General features: G+C 39.6%; 1 protein-coding gene and 1 pseudogene across 2 annotated transcripts in view; one reads left to right on the forward strand and one right to left on the reverse strand.

The window, feature by feature from the left end:
* The window catches only part of asic4a (acid-sensing (proton-gated) ion channel family member 4a), a 159375-nt gene that overhangs the window by 124213 nt on the left and 16130 nt on the right, over window positions 1–19032 (reverse strand). The gene's annotated exons all lie outside the window — the stretch shown is intronic.
* On the forward strand, window positions 9687–13975 carry LOC147136490 (E3 ubiquitin-protein ligase TRIM35-like; annotated as a pseudogene).

Raw genomic sequence — 19032 nt, forward strand, 5'->3', positions numbered from 1 at the left:
ATGCTAATGAAAATTTTCCACCCTGCTTCTGCCACGGAAAGCATCGCGCCGGGCCGAATGTAAAGCGGATATTTCGAGCCGGCGTCAAGGTGGCAGCGCATCATAAATATGTATGTACCTGAGCAAAGCAATACGACATCATCATCACAGAGATCACCGTGCTGTCAGTCCCCTCGGCTAGGCCCATTAATAAACACTGACAATCGCATCCCTTGACCTGCCCCTGCCACCCTAAAGGGGTGACAGAGCTATTCCCCCACGCTCCTAAACACACAGTGCAGTGGGGGTTTGGCTTGCAAAGCATTTACTTTTTCATGAAAATACTGAAGAACGGAAATGTATTTTTGTGTAACCTTCTAAAATATTTACTGGTCCACGCCATAGAGAGGAATCAATCAGCGCTAAATAATGTTTTGGCATGGTCACAGACTTGAACATCAAAGCATACATGTTATGGGCCATTTAATTTTGGTTGTTTGTAGACATATATTGTATTTGGAGTGTCTTAACACACTTCAACAATGAAATTAAACAACCATGCAAGTCTTTGGTTGAACAACTTCAGATTTTTTGTAGTAAATCGGAGCGGAACAATCTACACTCATGTTATGGGCGGGCCAGCAAAAAAGGGTAAAGTGCCCATCTACGGATGGTGCTACCAGTCTCTTTTTTTAGTAAAACATCGCTACATGCTTGAGGCACGTTGCTAGTTTGCTGCATGGACCAACCACCTTTTGACTTCAGCGAGGCATTCGTGTTATGGGCAAAACATGTGAATGCCGATTAATCAACCTCAAGGTGTAACTGTCATTGCGGAGTGGCAAAGTCGACACATTGACACACATTGATTCCTCTGTTATTTGTTCAGCAACTCGTTTTTGCGCGCTGTGAAACGCGCTAGCATACCGCCAAAGTTCTCTCTAAGATCAAGATGATGGCGCTAAAAGCCTTGTCTTGAAATGATGCACTTTGCACTTGTCAGCTAAAATGTTGACATGGGGAGCATTTGTTTGCTGGTGTCATACGACACACTGCCACACTAATTGACAAGTGTAATTCAGAAGCTTGGTGATTAAATACAGCCTCTAGGAGTGAAAATCGACTCTGAGGAGAGAGACAGAGTGTTAATGGTGGAATTAGCTAACGGTTTGCTCAAGCGCCGTTCATTTACAATCTGGACGTGTTTGGGTAAACAGCTGCTGTGGATGGAGTCTCAGAGTTATCCAGAAGTTTCCAATAACACCACAAAAGGTTTATGTTCTTCATCACTTTAAATAAAAATGTTGTAAGAGAAGTGGGAAAAGTGGCTGAATATAACTATAAAGTTGGTAAATTAGCAACACTGAATCGGTTTGATTGACCGCACATCTTAGCTCCAACTCCAGTCGTCATGGGAGCAAAAGCTGTTCTTGGCATAAGAGCATAACAACCAAAATGACATAATTTCAACTAGCGTGTGACAAGTGGAAATTAGTTGTGCTGTTATGCTTTTAACCTTTGCGTATTTTCACAGAAAAAATGTTAGACCTTTTAAAAGATACTGGGGAAACAATTTTCATTTGTGTGGAACAGTACGTCTTTAAGTATACACTGCAGTTGACTACAAGCAACATAGAGAAAATTGACAAGTTGTGTCACACAGACCCCATTTAAACATTGTGTGAAGTGATTCTGTATACTGATATTGTATATCATTTTGCTGTGGTTCAAATGCCCCCATTCATTAACAACATTATACTAAACAGAGATTTGGCTGCTCCACTTTATGGTTCAGGCAGATGTGAGTGTGTCTTTGTGTGGTTTTTACGTGCAATATATATCAAACTATTCACCAGAAATGCTAAAATGCTGATCATTAAATGTATTAATCGCGCACATTCAACATCGAACATCTTCAAAAAAAAAAAAAAAATGCTGTAAACATTCAATATATATTTTCCACGATAAAAAGGGCGAAATGGGTAAAAAAATAAACAATGTTTGGAAAAATCCTAAATATGAAAACAAATATTGGAAAGAAAAAAAAATGCATATATGCGAATTTGCGGGGTTCAACTGTCGTTTTAAGTTGTAACCAATCACCACGAGAAGGTAGTCTTAGTTGCACTTACACTAGGTCTTATACTGCCTCTTACTCCTTTTGAGTTCAAGCAAGGCTCAACGTCTTTCTTTGGTTTTAACAGACATTTAATGTTGTCTACATGTCTTTACATGTTAAAGCAACATGCACTGAAAAATATATGTTCAAAAATGAAATATATCACAAGCACGTATTTTGACCGCACATGTGTATTTTCACTATATTTAAAAAAGCCTTTTTGTCATACAGTACATCTGGTTAGGTAGTGCGTGGTACTATGTGCCCCCCCCCCAGTTGCACTGATGAAAAATTGTGCCACCCACAACCCACAGTATTTAAGATGCCCATCCCTGATCTGCAGTATTTCTCGTAGATTAAGAAGAGTACAAGTATTTGTTTGTCGTGTCTCAGTCAAGACCCAGGAGATTTCAATACATAGGCAAAATGTCAAAAATTAATACATAAGCCCAAAAAAATACTTAACATTCAGCAGGAGACAGCAAATAAATAGGCTTCTTGGAGAGACGGAGAGGCTTTTGCCTTCAGGTGGCAGAAGCAATGATGAGTGAACAGGAGGCGTGTCACACCGAGCTGTTCTCCTCTACCTGTCTGAGCGGATTAACCTTTGTTTATCTGAATCTCCACCAAGAGCTTCTACAGTCAGCCAGCCGCGCGGCTCAGAGCGCCAGCAGCATCAGTATGCCCTCCGCAGCCGACCCTCAACCCTTTGCCCTCCGCCTGCGAATCACCCACTATTATTGCCATTGAGTTGTAATAGGTTACATTTTTGTACCACTGAGATATATGGTCAAAGAAAACTATGTTGTACACCTATGCTGTGATAAAAGGCTTGTACTGTTGCTATGAGCAACTACGTAAAAACTGCACGAGAATCCGACAAATACTTCTCACTCTGAGGTAGTTCATCATGATGAACGGTGGGAACGTATTACTGGCGATCTTAAGATGAGGTAGGCTAAAGTTAGGCTAAAAAAATGATCCATCATAATTTTTTGTCATGATTTTAATTTAAAAAAATAGCAATCTATAATATTGTACTTTATAAATAGATGTAACGTACTACTAAAATAGAATGTAAAGAATTAAACAGTGAAAAAGCAAATATAGTATTTTTTAAAACAAAGTTTGGCAAATTAATTGCGCACATAGGAGAGCTACCAGTTGTAATAAAGTGATGTAGATATCATGACTAGGCTTTACACAGATCTGATTGGCTGGATCAGCATTTAGCATTTCATGATTTTGGTTTCTCAGAATATACAGTCAGATTTAAAAAAAAAAAAAATCCAATATTTTGACTTAATTGTGGTAGTTTTTGGGGGAGTGTCGGGTTTTCCCACCATTTTATGTGTATTGACTGTTTATCAGCATTTTAGTAGACATTTTAGAGTTTAATTGTTATTATGTTTTCCCATTGCATTTCAATGGCCATTAATTACAGTATACACACATTTTGGCTATTCATGGGCCGGGACATTTCCATTTCCCTAAGCGGAGGGGTGGGGGGGGTGCGGGTGTGGGGTGCCATTGTACAGTAATTAAACAAGTTGTGAAAAGGTCAATTTTATGATTGGATCGGTTACTATTTTTTTCAAAACTTGCTGATTGGTGAATGGCTCCAAATCCCTGATTGTGTGGGAAAAAAAACGATGACACACTGTGAGAACAACAACAACAAAATAGTAACTTTGACACTTGAATATGTGAGTTAAAAGATTAGCATGTACCAGAAATGACATTTCAATGAGCATGAGTATGTCTTGCTTCAGTCCTCTCTGCTATTTAGCCGTGATTTATGGCTTCATAAGTGTAATTGCTGGGGGGAAGTGGCTACATTGCATGATTCAACTGAGTTTCCAGGCATCACCTGCTGTGCTGCTTGGATCTCGACGTCAGAGCTCACAGGCTTTGCAGCTTATCGCTGCCGCAGTGAAGAAAAAAAACACAGTAAGAATTAACTTGAACTGAGGGCAAGGCACACAAGAGTTATTCCTTTCTTCTGCAATTAATCAAATTTGAACCCCCGAGACGCTTGCAATTCTTTATGACAAATGGAAGTCATTAGGAGGATTACTAGATGAGCTTTAATGGAGGCGTCGGGACAAAGGAGTCAGCTACCTGTTGGGTGTTGACATTTGGGAAGCGATTTTGATTATTTAATTGGACCTTTGTAGTGAAATTTTATAAACTGCCAGGAACTCGATAAGGAAGGGGATTCTTAACGAGGGTTTTATTTTCCGTTTGAAATGCATCAGTGAAGGTGTAAGTTCACCTGGAAACGAATGACAACTAGACATTCAATGTTTTATTTGCGTGTAGTCTATTTGTTGTACAACAATAACAATGAAGAGAAGAAAGTGTTCTCTCTCTCTCTCAAGATGGCCCAATGATGATTAACAATTTATACTTAACCTTATAGTTGCCAACTTTCTGACTGATAAATAACACAGACACCATTTTTACTTTGCGTCGAACATCTAATAATGTACAGTGCTATGTTTTTAATAGAAAGGAAGCAGACATTTTTGTTGTCACTTGTAGGGACTACCCTTGATACCTTTTGAGTTGTCATTCTGTTTTCCATTAATTGAGGTTTTAAGGTTTGAGGTTTAATGTGAGACCTGAAATTTCAATTGCAACTGTCAAATGAGAAAGAGCTACTTATGAATGACATGTTCCAGAAGAAGTGTTGGCACTTTTTTTTTTTAATCATTTTTTTGTTTGTTTGTTTTTTGCTTCCACAATAATCAATTTGTTTAGGGGGAGGGATGGCAATAATATGGCTGTAATACTGTGCAAAGCCAGCCAGTCCATCAGTATTTCCGGAAAATGCCTACTGTTTACTTAGCAGCAGCTCTTTTTGTGTAGGTATGTGCGTGTGTGAGCCCACTGAACTAACACGCTATAATTCTCAGTCTCACTCTGTCACATTTTACAGCAAAGTGTGAACTCTTTCTACCTTGCTTTTGCTTGATTAACATGGAGCTCAGCCCTTAGTACAGCTGAGCTCTAAAATTGTCAAATTATCTCAAAAACTGGCATCTGCAGGCTAAAAACCCTACAATTAAAACCTCTTGTTCAACACCATCTAATTAATATAGAGAGTAAACAAAATGGACAGTCGAACTTTAATAACCATTAAACAAAAAACAAAAAAAAACACTCTATTTCAACACTATTTCACAGATTCTATAGTCAAATTCATCCACTTATTGGTTGGACAGCTCATAGGTTTTCTGAAGCTGAGCCATGATTGTTCGTCATCTGAGACCTGAGCAGCTGTGATGTCATTTTCAGTTGACAGAAGTGACAAAATGGCCACCCCCTGAGATGGCTAAAAACGGGTGGATTTTGCTGCTCAACTCATTCCACAAATGTAATATTAATCAGAATGCCATTGCTTCAACTAGTGGGCCTGCATAGAACATATTCTTTAAAAAAAAGATGTTTGGGTTGACTTCCACTTTAATCTGTGTTTGTGTCTGTGTGCATTTTTCCAAGTTCCACAAACAGACATGATCAAAATTAGTCCCATTGATATTTCAGTGCAAAAGCCCCTGAAGATACTGTGACTTATATGTGCTCATACCACAGGCGTGCCAACCAACTGCTAATGCTGTCACTTTCATGCAGTCATGTTTTTGATACTTTACTTGTCGTATATCTGGGCTGAGAATTTCATTTTTCGGAGTAAAGTTTCCTTTTTTTTCCAAAGTGAAAGTCCACTTTGCTGGCATTAGCCTATTTAGCTCATTATCATCAGCTGCACACTCACAATAACAGCCAGCATCAGCCTTTCCCAAATATTTTAAGCCATGCAACATCCTGCCAGAGCTGTCTTAATTCTCACGCACACCACTTTGGAACTCTCTAGTTTACATGTCAGTCATTACACAATCACCAGTGATTACCCTCGTACCAATTTGTGTTTACATTAGCACATAGTAGATAAAATTGTTTCGCTATTCTTCTCTATGGCCAAGACGTTTAAAATTTCAATAAAAAGAAAGCCCATTAAGATTATTTCCAAACACATTTCGACCATCAACTCACAATTACCCCTGTGAGTTTATGTAGAAGATGGTGGTTTTTTTTTTTTTCATTTGTTTTGGCCATTGGCTCTCTTTAGTACAGTGAGATTATAACCATCTTTGTCATACTGGCCTCTCAGGGTCACCGCTATACGAGTGCGAGGAGACAGGTAATACATAGAGTCCGAATAAGTTTAATGGGTTGATCTAAGACAGATTTAGACAGCTGTGGGGAAGCTGCTAAAGTTTGGTAATAAATATACCACTGACGGTTTCATCACAACCGGCTGCATAAGACCCCTGAGCCAAACGGATATAATGTCCTTGCATGATGCTGATCAAATCGGATAGCCCCTTGGCTGTACTTGCTGAAAGCACACACTCTTATTGTGTTTTGGGGAGAAAATAGTTTTTCTTTTGTTGTTGTTATGCCGTCCTTAGAAACTGGGGTTATGTGTCTTTTTTTATATATATAAAAGATTCTGCTGTATTTGGACCCAGCAAACGTCTGTTGATAATAGTCACTCAGGATCAGCAAGGCTTTGCCCATGTTGGGCCAAACGAACACATGCAATGGTTTTTATTTGTAATCCTGGTGAAGTGTCAGGTCAAGACTGAACGGAAGCAAGTCAAAGTCAAGTTTGGCATTTCTTGTACAAATATGAAACAAATGCATCCTTTTTATAAACCAGCATTTGCTGTACATCTATTGTTACCTCTTAAGAGCTTTGGAAATAAAAGTTGGTCCTGTGATGATGAAAGCTTTTCCACCACAAATCGGTTCTAAAATTGTGCCAACATTCTTGATGCAAACAAAGTAAAATGCAATATTTAAGTGCTGGCAAAAACACAGTGTAATGTCTTATTCTTACATGCAAATATGCTCTCAGAAAATGTAACTTCTAAAACTGGATACTCAATAGTAAACAACATCTAACAGTTACCTTTGTGTCTAAATCGTGCAGTATATACGTGGAGCAGTAGAGCTGTAGCCAATATTCCGATGGACAAGATCAAACACGTATCACCAATATGTTTCTAATTGTGGTTGTAGCAGTGCACAATATTTTAGTTACCTCAATTAGTTACATGATGTCAAAAATATGCAGAGTAGCTCTCATTGTGGAATTATTATTATTATTATTATCTGTGTAAAGTATAAATTTCACAAAATCATATTTTTATATAGTACAAGTGGTCATAGTGTGGCTTGTCGGTGTCACATTTGCCCAAACTCTAAGGTGTTTCTATAAGACCATTAATTTTCCACAAAATAGGTGGCCAAGTGTAATGACCTAAGAATGTGATGGCTGTTGGTGCACACTATTTTTTTTTTATATCTTCAGGCTTTAAAATTTGTTATTTAAACTGTAATTAGTGATCTGGCTAATCTGCAAAGATATTGGGGATGACGCAATTAAAGTAAAACATGGAAAAATACAAGATGGCTAAAAATGTTTAGGAGTTTTTGTCCAAAATGTGGACTGTGTGTTGATTTTCCAAAGAACATTCCTGATTAGATGCGTGATGCGTATGCATCTCACATTGGCAAATGAACGTTTGGTTTTATTCACATTGAACGGAAATCGTAAAGGACACGATGACAACAGAATTAGAGCATCTGCTAATGACGGTGTCAGAACACGCATCGTCGATCATGACGTGATCAGTGAAATTAAAGTTAGTCGACTGACATAAGCAAATTGTTCCCAATCTGACAGGCTCATCCATCACCGGGTGGCAGATTCCTTCCTGTCAGGGAAAGTGCTCAATCTGCTCTGCTGAGCTGTGCTGAATGGAATACAAACATCCTATTTAGTGTGGGTATTCTGGCTTCTCGTGTAGTCCAGCAAAGAAACAATTTTACACTACTCACAAAACATTAGGGATACAGTAGTTGGCTTTTGGGTGAAATTTCAGGAAGAACATCAACTTTTGAATGTCCAACTGTTCAATGTTTCAAAACTTGACATTCTCTTAGGCCGCCACACAGTAAGCGACGCAGTTGAACTCACAGTGGCATCCAAAATGCTTTAGGAAAAAAAAAAAAAAATTTTGACACGTAAAATCGGTTCAAGGTCAGTAAGCACAGACAGAATTAATACATAAGGCACCGCATTATAAAACACTGTCGTTTTTTGAGAAAATTCAAGAGTTTATCATTTTTTTCATAATTTTTCCGTTGGAGTACAGCACTGCTATAAACATTTGTTTACCACAAAAGAAATCATTACCAACTTCGGGTAAGTCAAAGGAGTGAACCTCCACGTTGAGTGATAAGTCCGATAAGTCCTGGCGGCCACAAGACACTATTCTCCTTTCCAAGCCAGTTTACCATCAGTAGTTTCAAGCTATCGTTATCAATATGTTTTACAGTTTAATGAGATAAGAGTATCACGGAAACATCTGTCTCCGAATCTAAACCTTCCATACAGCTTCTATGAAGCTTTTCAGGGTTGTAACAGGGGGAGCCTATTCCAACCGACTATGCCCTAGACTAGTCGGAATATAAACTTTGAATGTAACTACAAGGTGTGAAATGACATGCAAATAGGAAAGTGGTTTGAGATAAATGTGTGTGTGTTTGGGGGGGACTGAAGATAGGGTGTGTTTGTGGTATGGAGACTCATTTATCACCCAGACCAGGAAGTGCACAGTTCCAAATAAACAATTGTAATCAAATAATTCGCTCACAGACCTCTTATATCCTAATTAGCCGTGTTTACGTTGGCAATGATCATTTTCAATTTCACGCCATTTTAACTTTTAGTTAATTAAAACAAGGTTGATCATTAGCATAGCTCCACACCCTTCCCTGGCCGCTGCACCTGCACGATAATTGGATGCAAATACAGAAGGAGGCAAGGGAGACTGAAGTGCTTTCATATTTCCTTGAGTAGAGTCTCCAAAAGCCAGGACAATAAAAGACATAACAAAACAAAAAAATAGCGGCACCACTCAGAAAACAAAGTTTTCTCATTATTATTTAACATTTTTCGGATACACGTTTGCCAGAATGTTGTAGGGGAGGCAAGTTTGTTCTTCAATATGAAGAAATATGTTCATCTGCACTGGACTATAAAAATGCTGAGCAGCATCCCTCATATAATATAATGTTGTGGGCATGACAGGCACAGGCGCAACCAGTTGCTTATCAACATTTGAAATGAAATGCACTTTGCCGGGCAGCGTTTGTCCCATGAAAAATAACCCAATTAAAAAAGCTTTGACAAATGACCGCTCAGGGGGGCATCGGCATAATAAGCAGAATAGAGCATGATAATCAGTTGCATTGAGAAACAAAAAGGCAAAAGACGATATTGAGGAAATCTGTACTGTATGGCAGCTGAAGAGTAAAAAGAGGAATTTGTATGTGAATGCTGAGAAATGCTGATTGATATGAAAAGCCTGAAAGACATGGATTGAGGATTACAATCAGCAGTTAACTTTGATCAATACTGTTGATGAACTGAGGTGATTACCATCACTACCTTTTTTTTAAAGGAGAAAAGTAATTCATCTAGTTGAGGGTGGCATTTAATTGTCTTAAGGTGATGATGTAATGCGACTAATTGCTAAGGTGTTGATCAGACCTGAAATTTTCGGCTCTTCTCCAGGTGTCAATTGTGTTTTGTGTTAAATTATTGGCTTCATTTGTTTATATATTATGCAGTCACTGCTTTTGCCGTTTGTGTGCGGAGCATTGGTGGAAGCAGAAAGGAGATCGAACATGTCCACTTTGTAGGACGGAGTATAGATCGATAGATGCACCTTCGGACTTCGGAAGCCTTTTCACAAGCCTTCTTGGAGTCGGAGGACATCTGCAGCTTGCACATGGAGAAACTGAAACTCTTCTGTTTGGATCATCAGGAGCTTGTGTGGGTATCATCTGCAGGGATGCACAAATCCACGCTGGCCACATGTTCCGTCCCCTCGAAGAAGCTGCACGTGATCACAAAGAGAAACTCCAGGAAGGCTTGCAGGGTGCAAAGAAAAGACTGCAAGATTACAGTGAGATAAGCGACAACCGCAATGGACAAGCGACCTACATCAAGGTCCAGATGGAGCAGGTGGAAAGCAAGATTAAGAAGGATTTCGAAGAGCTTCGTTCCTTCCTGCTGGTTGAGGAGGAGGCCAGGTTGTCTACTGTGAGGGAGGAAAAGCAGAAGAAGACTCGGAGGATGAAGAAGAAGATTGAGGGTCTCAGCAGAGACATGGCCGCTCTCTCAGACGTGATCAGTAGCACAGAGAAGCTGCTGGCGTCTGACCCAGTTTCCTTCATGAAGAAATTCCAGACTACGATGACCAGAATCCAGAAGTTGCCCGACAAACCCGAGGGGCTCCCGCCAGGAGCTCTGCTGGTTGAAGCCAATGTGGGCAACTTCAAGTTCAGCGTGTGGGAACGGATGAAGGAGATGGTCTCCTAACGTCCCGTCATACTGGACTCGAACACGGCCAGTTCAGTTCTTTCAATATTAATTTATTTAAATATCTGCTCATTTCAACATCTATATATATACACACAATTAAATATTTCACTTTATTCTGTTATTTCATATGGATTTTTGTTTCTGTGAAATGAACTCCTTTAGACTCAAATTTCCCTTGTTAAAGTTCACTCTAAAACTTGCTTCACCTTATGTAAACAGCCAGGAGCTTCACATGCAACGCAGAATGATTGCCATGCTATTAATAATAGCTATTAATAATAGCATGGCAATCATTCATGTCATCTGGCACTTTCTGTTGCTAGGCAGTAATTGTCCTACCGGCAGTGATAAAAACTTACTTTCTTGAAAGCAGGTGTCAAACGCAAGGTCCGGGGGCCAGATCCGGCCTGCGACAACATTTTATGTGGCCTCTGAAGACAAATCATGTGTGTTGACTTGACATGTGTCTTTAAAATTGTCTTCCTTTTAACACTACATATCAGATATTGCAAAAATTTGTTACCAATCCCTCCTTTAAAATAAATTGAAAAAGAGCTGAACAAATTATTTACTTGCTTCTGATAAATTTGTTGTGTATATGTGATGAGGTGACCATACATTTATATGGGTCCATAGTCATAACAGCTATCTGTGGGACACCATAACTATGATGTGGCCCGTGACAAAAATGAGTTGACACCCCTGACCTAAAACATACAGTAATTTGCATATTTATGCTTATTGCGCCAAAAGGCGTCTGAGATGGTAGAAAGTTTTCATTGCATCTGTGAAAGGAAGAACTTGAAGTATTGAACCTGCCAATTTTTGCCAAGATTTTAATTTGTAGTCTCACTTCACTAAGCCACACCTCTCACTAACTTGGACATGCACTATAAACATGCTGATTATTTTCTTTGGGAGGCGGTTTGCGGTCCCAGAGTGGACAGTAAATGATTGCCACCTCAGAATCTGTCATTGATTTGTTTTACTATCTACTATCAGCTTTAAACTGACAGTTTTAAATTGAAACTGGATGTGTAATCAAAATAAGATTTTTTTTTTTTTTTTTTTTTGATGGTGAAGTCGCTATACATGGTTTATTGATTCTAATCCAATTCCATATGTGCTGGCCTTAATGAGCTGCCACCTCTTACTATAAAACTTGTTGCATTTGTACCACTAAGAAAAGAACAAGAACCTATGGCACAAAATTCCAATTAGCACGGTTGCGCATTGATACTTCAGGTTAAAAATGTCCTAACACAAATGTTCTGTTTTCTTGTTTGCAGCTCTGGTAAGCATTCAAGTTTGTGTTCATGTTTCCCCAGCGCAGTCATATTTCTTCCAGAGGTGGCAGCCATGCACAGTGTCTTCAATTAAGCGAGAGGAGAAACCCTACTTCCCTCTGAGGCAAGTCTTATGCTCGGTGCACAGAGTGGGGGAGAACGTGGGCTCTGGTGTTTCACAGTGCACGCTCCCTGATTGATGTTTTTATAAGTAAGACCTTGCCCTGTGTTCCCCTTGGGCCGTGCCTCGCTTCCTGGTATCAATCACGTATCATTTCCATTCTTGCACCGTCGCCTGACAGAAATACTGTAAAGGTGATCTATGTGTGTGTGTGTGTTAAGTAATTATTAAGTGTCCAGCTACACTAATAAATCACTCACATCATACCAACACCCGTCCTTATTACCTTTTTGGCCCCCCCACATCCCCATTTCTACTTCCCTCTTTACACTTTCTCTCCTGTGCCCAATAAACAACATCAGGACTGCAATACCGATACAAGGGAAAGGTCTTAGTTGCTTCGGCTTCAGTGCAGTTGGCTTTCTCAGGACTTTGAATTGCCGTGCAAACGCCGTATGTGAGGGAGGGCATGGCGGACGACCATGTTAGGAGTCTTTGGACGGCTGTGGCGTTAATGAGATGGCTGCTATCAATCAAGGGCGGTGGGAGATGACTGTAAACAAGGCTGTGACCATGGGAGATGTGTGGTGACAGGCACGGTCTCTGTTGTACTTCACTCGCGCCTATTTGACTTGTATAAACATGAGTCAAACGGGTAGATAAATGCTTGGAGCATAGCGGGGACCAGTGTCATCAAACATGATAGCCATGATTAGGCTCCATCATCAGCTCCGAGACAGACATGTCGTATAAGCTTGTCATAATACTGTATTCATGTTTCATGTTCAGTCTAGTGGGGGGATGCGTATACAGTTGATGTTTGGCTCCAATTGCTGATCCATTTGTGAATCTGCTGGTCTTACAGTGAAAATACATACTTCAATCAGCATGGTGGTAGCAGTTAGCACAGCTCATGGCCCAGAGGTTCTTGGTTCAACTCTAAAGATGAGTAGCGCTTGCATGTTTTTCCAACTCTTTGCGGATGATTTGTCTGAATACTCTAGCTTTCTCCCACATTTCAAAACCATGGTTAGGTTAAAGATCATTTTAACCAAAGACTCTAAAACTCTCTATTGGTTTAAATGTTAGCGTGAATGACTGTTCGTCTATAGGTGCCCTGCAATTGGCAACAAGTCCAGGGTGTACTCTACCTCCTCTGTCCAAAATCAGCTAACATGGGTCTCATTACCTGTGACCCAAATGGGGACGATAGGCATATAAAATGGAGGGTCCAAAATAGGAGTCACTCAAAGAAAATCATTGGTCAGACTTGAGGATGCTAAACAGCATATCATGAATCGAGTTTTAATCCAAGCTGAGGGAAGGATTTTAACCGCAAACCATGGATTGGCAGGTACCTACGGACCCAACAGGCTGCGATGACATGCTTTCCAAATCCACAGTGGATTCAGTTTATGACGTCGTTTGTTAGAGGAAGTACAGTAGCAAGACTCCTTAGGACAATGCATGCCAAAATTAACAAAACAAAGGTCTCACCTATATTAGGTATTTTAACATACCTGTAAACATGCATTACAAATCGGATCTGGCAGGGCAGTATGTTCATTTTCAGATCTGACTGCCATGGCTCAATTAACCAGTGGCTTCAATTCAAATGTCCTTCCAGCTTCGACTTCCTTCCTGTCTGCTTGGCAATTTTCTGAAGTTATTTCCGTGACAACACCTCTCATTTGGGGAACATTTCAACACCATCTTTGAGATGCAATGATATTTGGTGCTAGCCAAAAGGCACATCACCGATGAGGCTAAAAAAAGGCAAGTGACTCATGATTTTTTTTACAACAAACTGGCTTGGAAAGGTTAAGTGCCACAAAACACAGGTCCTCTGGAGTTTCAGGTTAAATATATGTTGAAGCACTCTCCTTGGCGAAAGTTGCAGGATTCGAGGATCTTCGGCTGCAGCCACGCTTGGCAGGGACCCTGAGATGTCTTCTTCCTTGCACTACGTCAAGGTTGCGGTCGAGATAGAGAAAGGGCTTGTGTGACAGCGACCGTGTTCTGTTTGTATCAGTGTTGGCACATTTACTGACAACACACAGGTCGAACACTCCACAGAGGAAATCCCACTCCTCTCACTTCTGCTTTCATCACATTAATCAGTGGCAAATTACTCTCCCTCTTTCCCTGTGCTCACACAAGAAGGACTAGGACATGCAGCTATTAGAGGTCTCTTGTTAATCAGTCAATAGAAGTTCTACAGTTGCATCAAGGTTGCTCCCAACTTGAACAAGTCGGAGAGTCAAGCAAAACAAAGAACAAAGAAAATCCCAGAGAATCCAAATCTTTTGAGTTTTTATTGCTATACATTTTCTGCCAGGGTTGAGCACATTTTGTGGTTCTGCTAATATTGTTTTGGGCGGACGGTCATAAATGTTAAACCTGATCAATATAACTATTATAAAAGCAGTAAGAACACGCATGCTGATGTTTTTGGAACGTGGGAATTTCCCAAAAACTAAATATCGTTCAAACCCTGGTGAAGATAAGCAGCATTGAATATGGATGCATGATGTCGGGTTAAGATGGTAAAACTGGTTATGTGTGTACCCCTTCTGATCTTCAGACAATCTTGCTCAACACGGGGGCATGCAAAAGTTGTCACTTTGCAAGTTGTCACTCACAATGCGCAGTACTTTTAAACATAGCATCACACTATGCATTCAATTGAGTTGAAAATACCAGAAAAGGAAATTGTGACTTCCCTAGCTGTGACAGTGTTCATATGTGAGCTTTAGATCTCAGCGTGTGTCCACCTTTGAGCCCCGCTGCCACGCTGACAAGCAAACTGCTATACGGCACAGGAGTAGCGCGCTTTGAACAACCCACTCCCCGACTTGCTAAAGTTGCTTTCTTTTCTGACTTACAAACAAACAGAGCTGCCGTCAATCTCACCGGCTTCCTCCTCCGCCAACTGACTTGAAAATATTGCTCATATCGCTTCAATTACTTTTTTTAATCACTCTGATCAAAGAAGAGAAAAACCTTTAATGTTTGTCAATCAGGCTTTCCAAGGATCACAGTTATTTAAAAAAAAAAAAATCTCTATGCATTCATCCATTTTCTACTGCTTATCCTCATCAGAGATACAAGGAAGTTAAGCTAGCTACATTTTACAAGTTGTAAAAGATACCAAAGCTAATCATGTCCATCTACGTGTGTTGTAACAGTTTGTTCAGAACAACTAAAGTGAATGAATACATGGTTGAAACATGCCTGTGATGTATTGTGAGACACGATCAAAATAATACACACATGGCTCATTTTCATCAGGCTCCTGGCTAGGCTAGCTTTCTTTTGATTGGTTGACAGTATATTGTCTTTTTCCACCCGAGTAGGGCATACCATTTGAAACTGCTCATGGAAAGCGAAACAAACAATAAAACAGAAGTGTACATCAGATAGCGACAGCATGAAAGTAGCAATAGTACGGTCTTAATAACTGATCTAGCATAAGTTTAAATGCCAGTGCCTGTGCTGATTAGCAGATAAGTACATTGGTTGTGTGGGCTGACAAGCAATAGGAAAGAACCGGAAAATATATTTAGGCAAACGGGCACGTGTAGAGTTGGGATAAAGTGAAACAAACAGGAAACTCGAGGAAGGAGAGAACAGCAGGAAATGATGTGGGCTGATGGAACAAGTGCAACCGTTCATGATGAGTGCAGTGTATGACGCTAGTTAGAAAGAACGTGACTCATTTTAATGGGTTTTTCCTACTTATTTGTACTCTGTGGAATAGAAATATTTGAATGCATTTTATTTTGAGGGATATGTTAATATACGTATGAGGGCTCTCTGAATTGGGGTGGTTACAGATTAACTCACAATCCATCAAAATATTACTCTCAAGTTAAAGCAAAAAAATAGGTAGCTCTCAAAAGTCGGGTTACTTGTATACCAAGGCACCACTGTATGCAGTACACTACAGTTCATAAGTTTGAGGTCATTGAGAAAAGCGCTTATTTTGAAAGAAAAACTTTTTCAAAGAAGACAATTAAAATAATGTACATCTTGACATTGTTAATGGGGATTTTTAAAAGGGAATTTTCTCTCAAAATAAACAAATAAATAAACCTGGTCATTTCTGAATGACTCAAACTTTTGAACAGTGTGTATACGTATTGTACGTGGTCTGGTTTCAAGGAGAACACGAAATTGTCTCGGTGACCTCAAACCTTTTAATAGCAGTGTATACGGAATAATTAGGTGTTCCTGCAATAAAAAGCAGTATCTACACTTCTCTCCAAAAGTACTCACACAGCTCTTTTGTTTTCATTTTGATTACATCTTGTAATATTTCCATAACAATCTGATTAAGCACTTTTATGTTCAATTAATTAATTTTCTCAGTAATTACTGTATGTATATTTATAATTACCGGTAATGTTACCTATTTACGATACTATCTGCTTTTAACAGTGAATATTAAGTTTACACAAAGATCACGATGTGAACAAGTATTACTCTTTACACAAAAAGCTTACTGGCACATAAAATGCAGAAATAACATCTATATTAGGCTCAATTAGCGACACATAACAACAATGGATAAGTGATGAAAGTGAAATCAATTTGCATATCACTGCTATAAAATCCACTATCCACCAAATATTTAGTATCGCTAATAAATACAGTAGATGTAATATGCCATATTCTTTACTATGTTCCCCACCCGAGTTCTTTGTAATCACCAAAAATATGTTGCTACCATATTGTGAACTGGCTTCAAAATGTTCCCCTCGTGCAGATTTGCTGCAGTTGATTTATTGCCCATTTTATTTGTTTTGGTCTCATTTGTTGTGTTCAACTTTGCATGTTGGAATGAAAAATTCTTGCCTGATTTAAGGCTAAACGGCCATTTATACAAACCTGACTAATGCAATATCAGGAGTTACAATGATATATTAGGGCAATTGTAGCTAACAAAATGGAGGATCCGATACTATTGCAAGACATGAATAGCTTATGATTAATGGAAAGAAGAAGTAATGCATTTGTCAGTAATAAATAAGATGTCTTGCTTAGATTGATCATGGACCCTTTCTTCTATGTGTCCTCTAAGCCGTGTTCTACCTTTGCGGTTCCGCTGTATATGCTGTAGGTACTCCTGTCAATTTAATGAGACACAATCCAAAAACAACATTATGCTTAGCCAAAATTGTAAAGTTAACCCAGAACACTAACGTCGGGTGGATTTATTTTATATTGGGGACTTAAAGAAGACAACTTCCAATTTGGTATACCGTGTTGTACTTTTACATAAATTGATGAAAACTGCATTTTATCCGGGAAATTATATTGGGTTAAATGTACCCGACGTTAGTGATGGTGTTATTAATTTTAACATTAGTGTTCTAGGGTTAATAGAATGAATGAACATCATGTTTGTTTGTTTGTTTGATACAGTTCATCTGAGTACATTGTACATGAAAGTGTCTCGTGTTTGTTTTCAGTATGTAGTTCTATGGGTGCTCCAAATATGGTAAACAGAAGGGATGGACATTTGTTCTATCACTTCTTTGGCCAAGCTTCTGGTCATCACATGCATGAGAGATGCTTGCATGATTACATTTTCCCAACAATATTTGTGATTTCGGACCTGTATGATAGGCTTCCTTCTCGTCTGACAAAAAGGTCGGCAGATGTGGATACGTGGTTATTTTCAGGCACGCAAGAGGCTGAATTGCTTTTTTATGATGGCAGCAAAATGGCAGTTTATGCTCGGCTCCGAGTGACCCCACTCGTGCAGCGGTGACTGCACCGAGTATGCTTTATTAAACATGTGCTTCTTCCCACGTGAGACCCTGTGTGATCACTGTGTGTACTATTTATCTACATTACAGCCTGCTGCTGAAGCTGTGGCCGCCGCTATTTGACTCGCGCTTACCACTGCCGTTGCCTCCATGCTTTCATCTTCATGTACATAAACATGATATCCACTTTAACAGACGCTCGACCCATTCCATCCTCACGGAGGAGGGTAGTGTTACATTTTCTATGTTACATTAAGTATTTTTTTAAATTTTTTTTTAGGTATTTTGGGGGGATAAACTCTATTTTGCATGCTTGTTTTTAGAATGTGAGAGCATGAAGAATATGCAAACCCCACACAGGAAGACTATAGCCTCAAAACTATGAGGCAGAATTGCTAACCACTAGTCCTCACCCCATCCCAGGCCAAAAAAAAAACAACAAAAAAAACTCATAAGTTAAGCAGTTTGAATGCATAATTATTTTGGAACCCTTTCACCATCCCTTGTTGAGCTCGGTACTACAGCCTGTCCAGGACCGGACTGAATAACTCAAAGTAGCTGATATATCTGGACGAGACCCTGTCTGCCCTGCTGTCGCCATAGCAGCAATAATGATGGCAGCAGCGCCGGATATAGTGCTCGCCACTCAGACGGTCATCTATAAAATCCCAGCTCGTGTCTTTCGGCGTGAATTAGTGTCCATCCTCTTGAATTACACAGCCGACCTGTGCCTTATCTGCAATTATCAAAACCCCATGACCACAGCCTCTTCTAAACAACACAATGTAATGGGCCTGTCATGGGATAGGAGTGGAATCCAATAGCAGATTATCAGGCACTCTGCTCCACTGCTGCAATGGGCATGTTGACAAGATCAAAAAAGTCAATGTATCCACTCTGTTGACATATTTACACCAGTAATTATGGCACGTTTCAACTAGCACTCAACTAGATCTCTCACTTTCTTACTTAAAACTATCTCTGTGCACACTGTCAATAAACAACCTTCGGACTTTATATTGGTAGACAGCACAGCTGCACTCGAGCATATAAACTGACATTTTCATCAGGACATAACATGTATGATTGGGCCAGTGATCTCCCTTGTCAACGTACACTGTTGTGAGTTTCTTCTTTGGCCATGTGAAGGACTATCAGAACACCTCTCATGCACAGCATTTAAATTGGAATGAGAGGATGCACTTCGATTGGCAATGAATCAAGTCGACTGTGTTCACGCCCACAACAGAGTAAAATGCATTTTTTTCTATGTACCACACTGCGCCAAC

This window comes from Filicampus tigris, chromosome 14, assembly GCF_054856515.1.
Source record: "Filicampus tigris isolate MCC_2025a chromosome 14, RoL_Ftig_1.0, whole genome shotgun sequence".
Lineage (NCBI taxonomy): Eukaryota > Metazoa > Chordata > Actinopteri > Syngnathiformes > Syngnathidae > Filicampus > Filicampus tigris.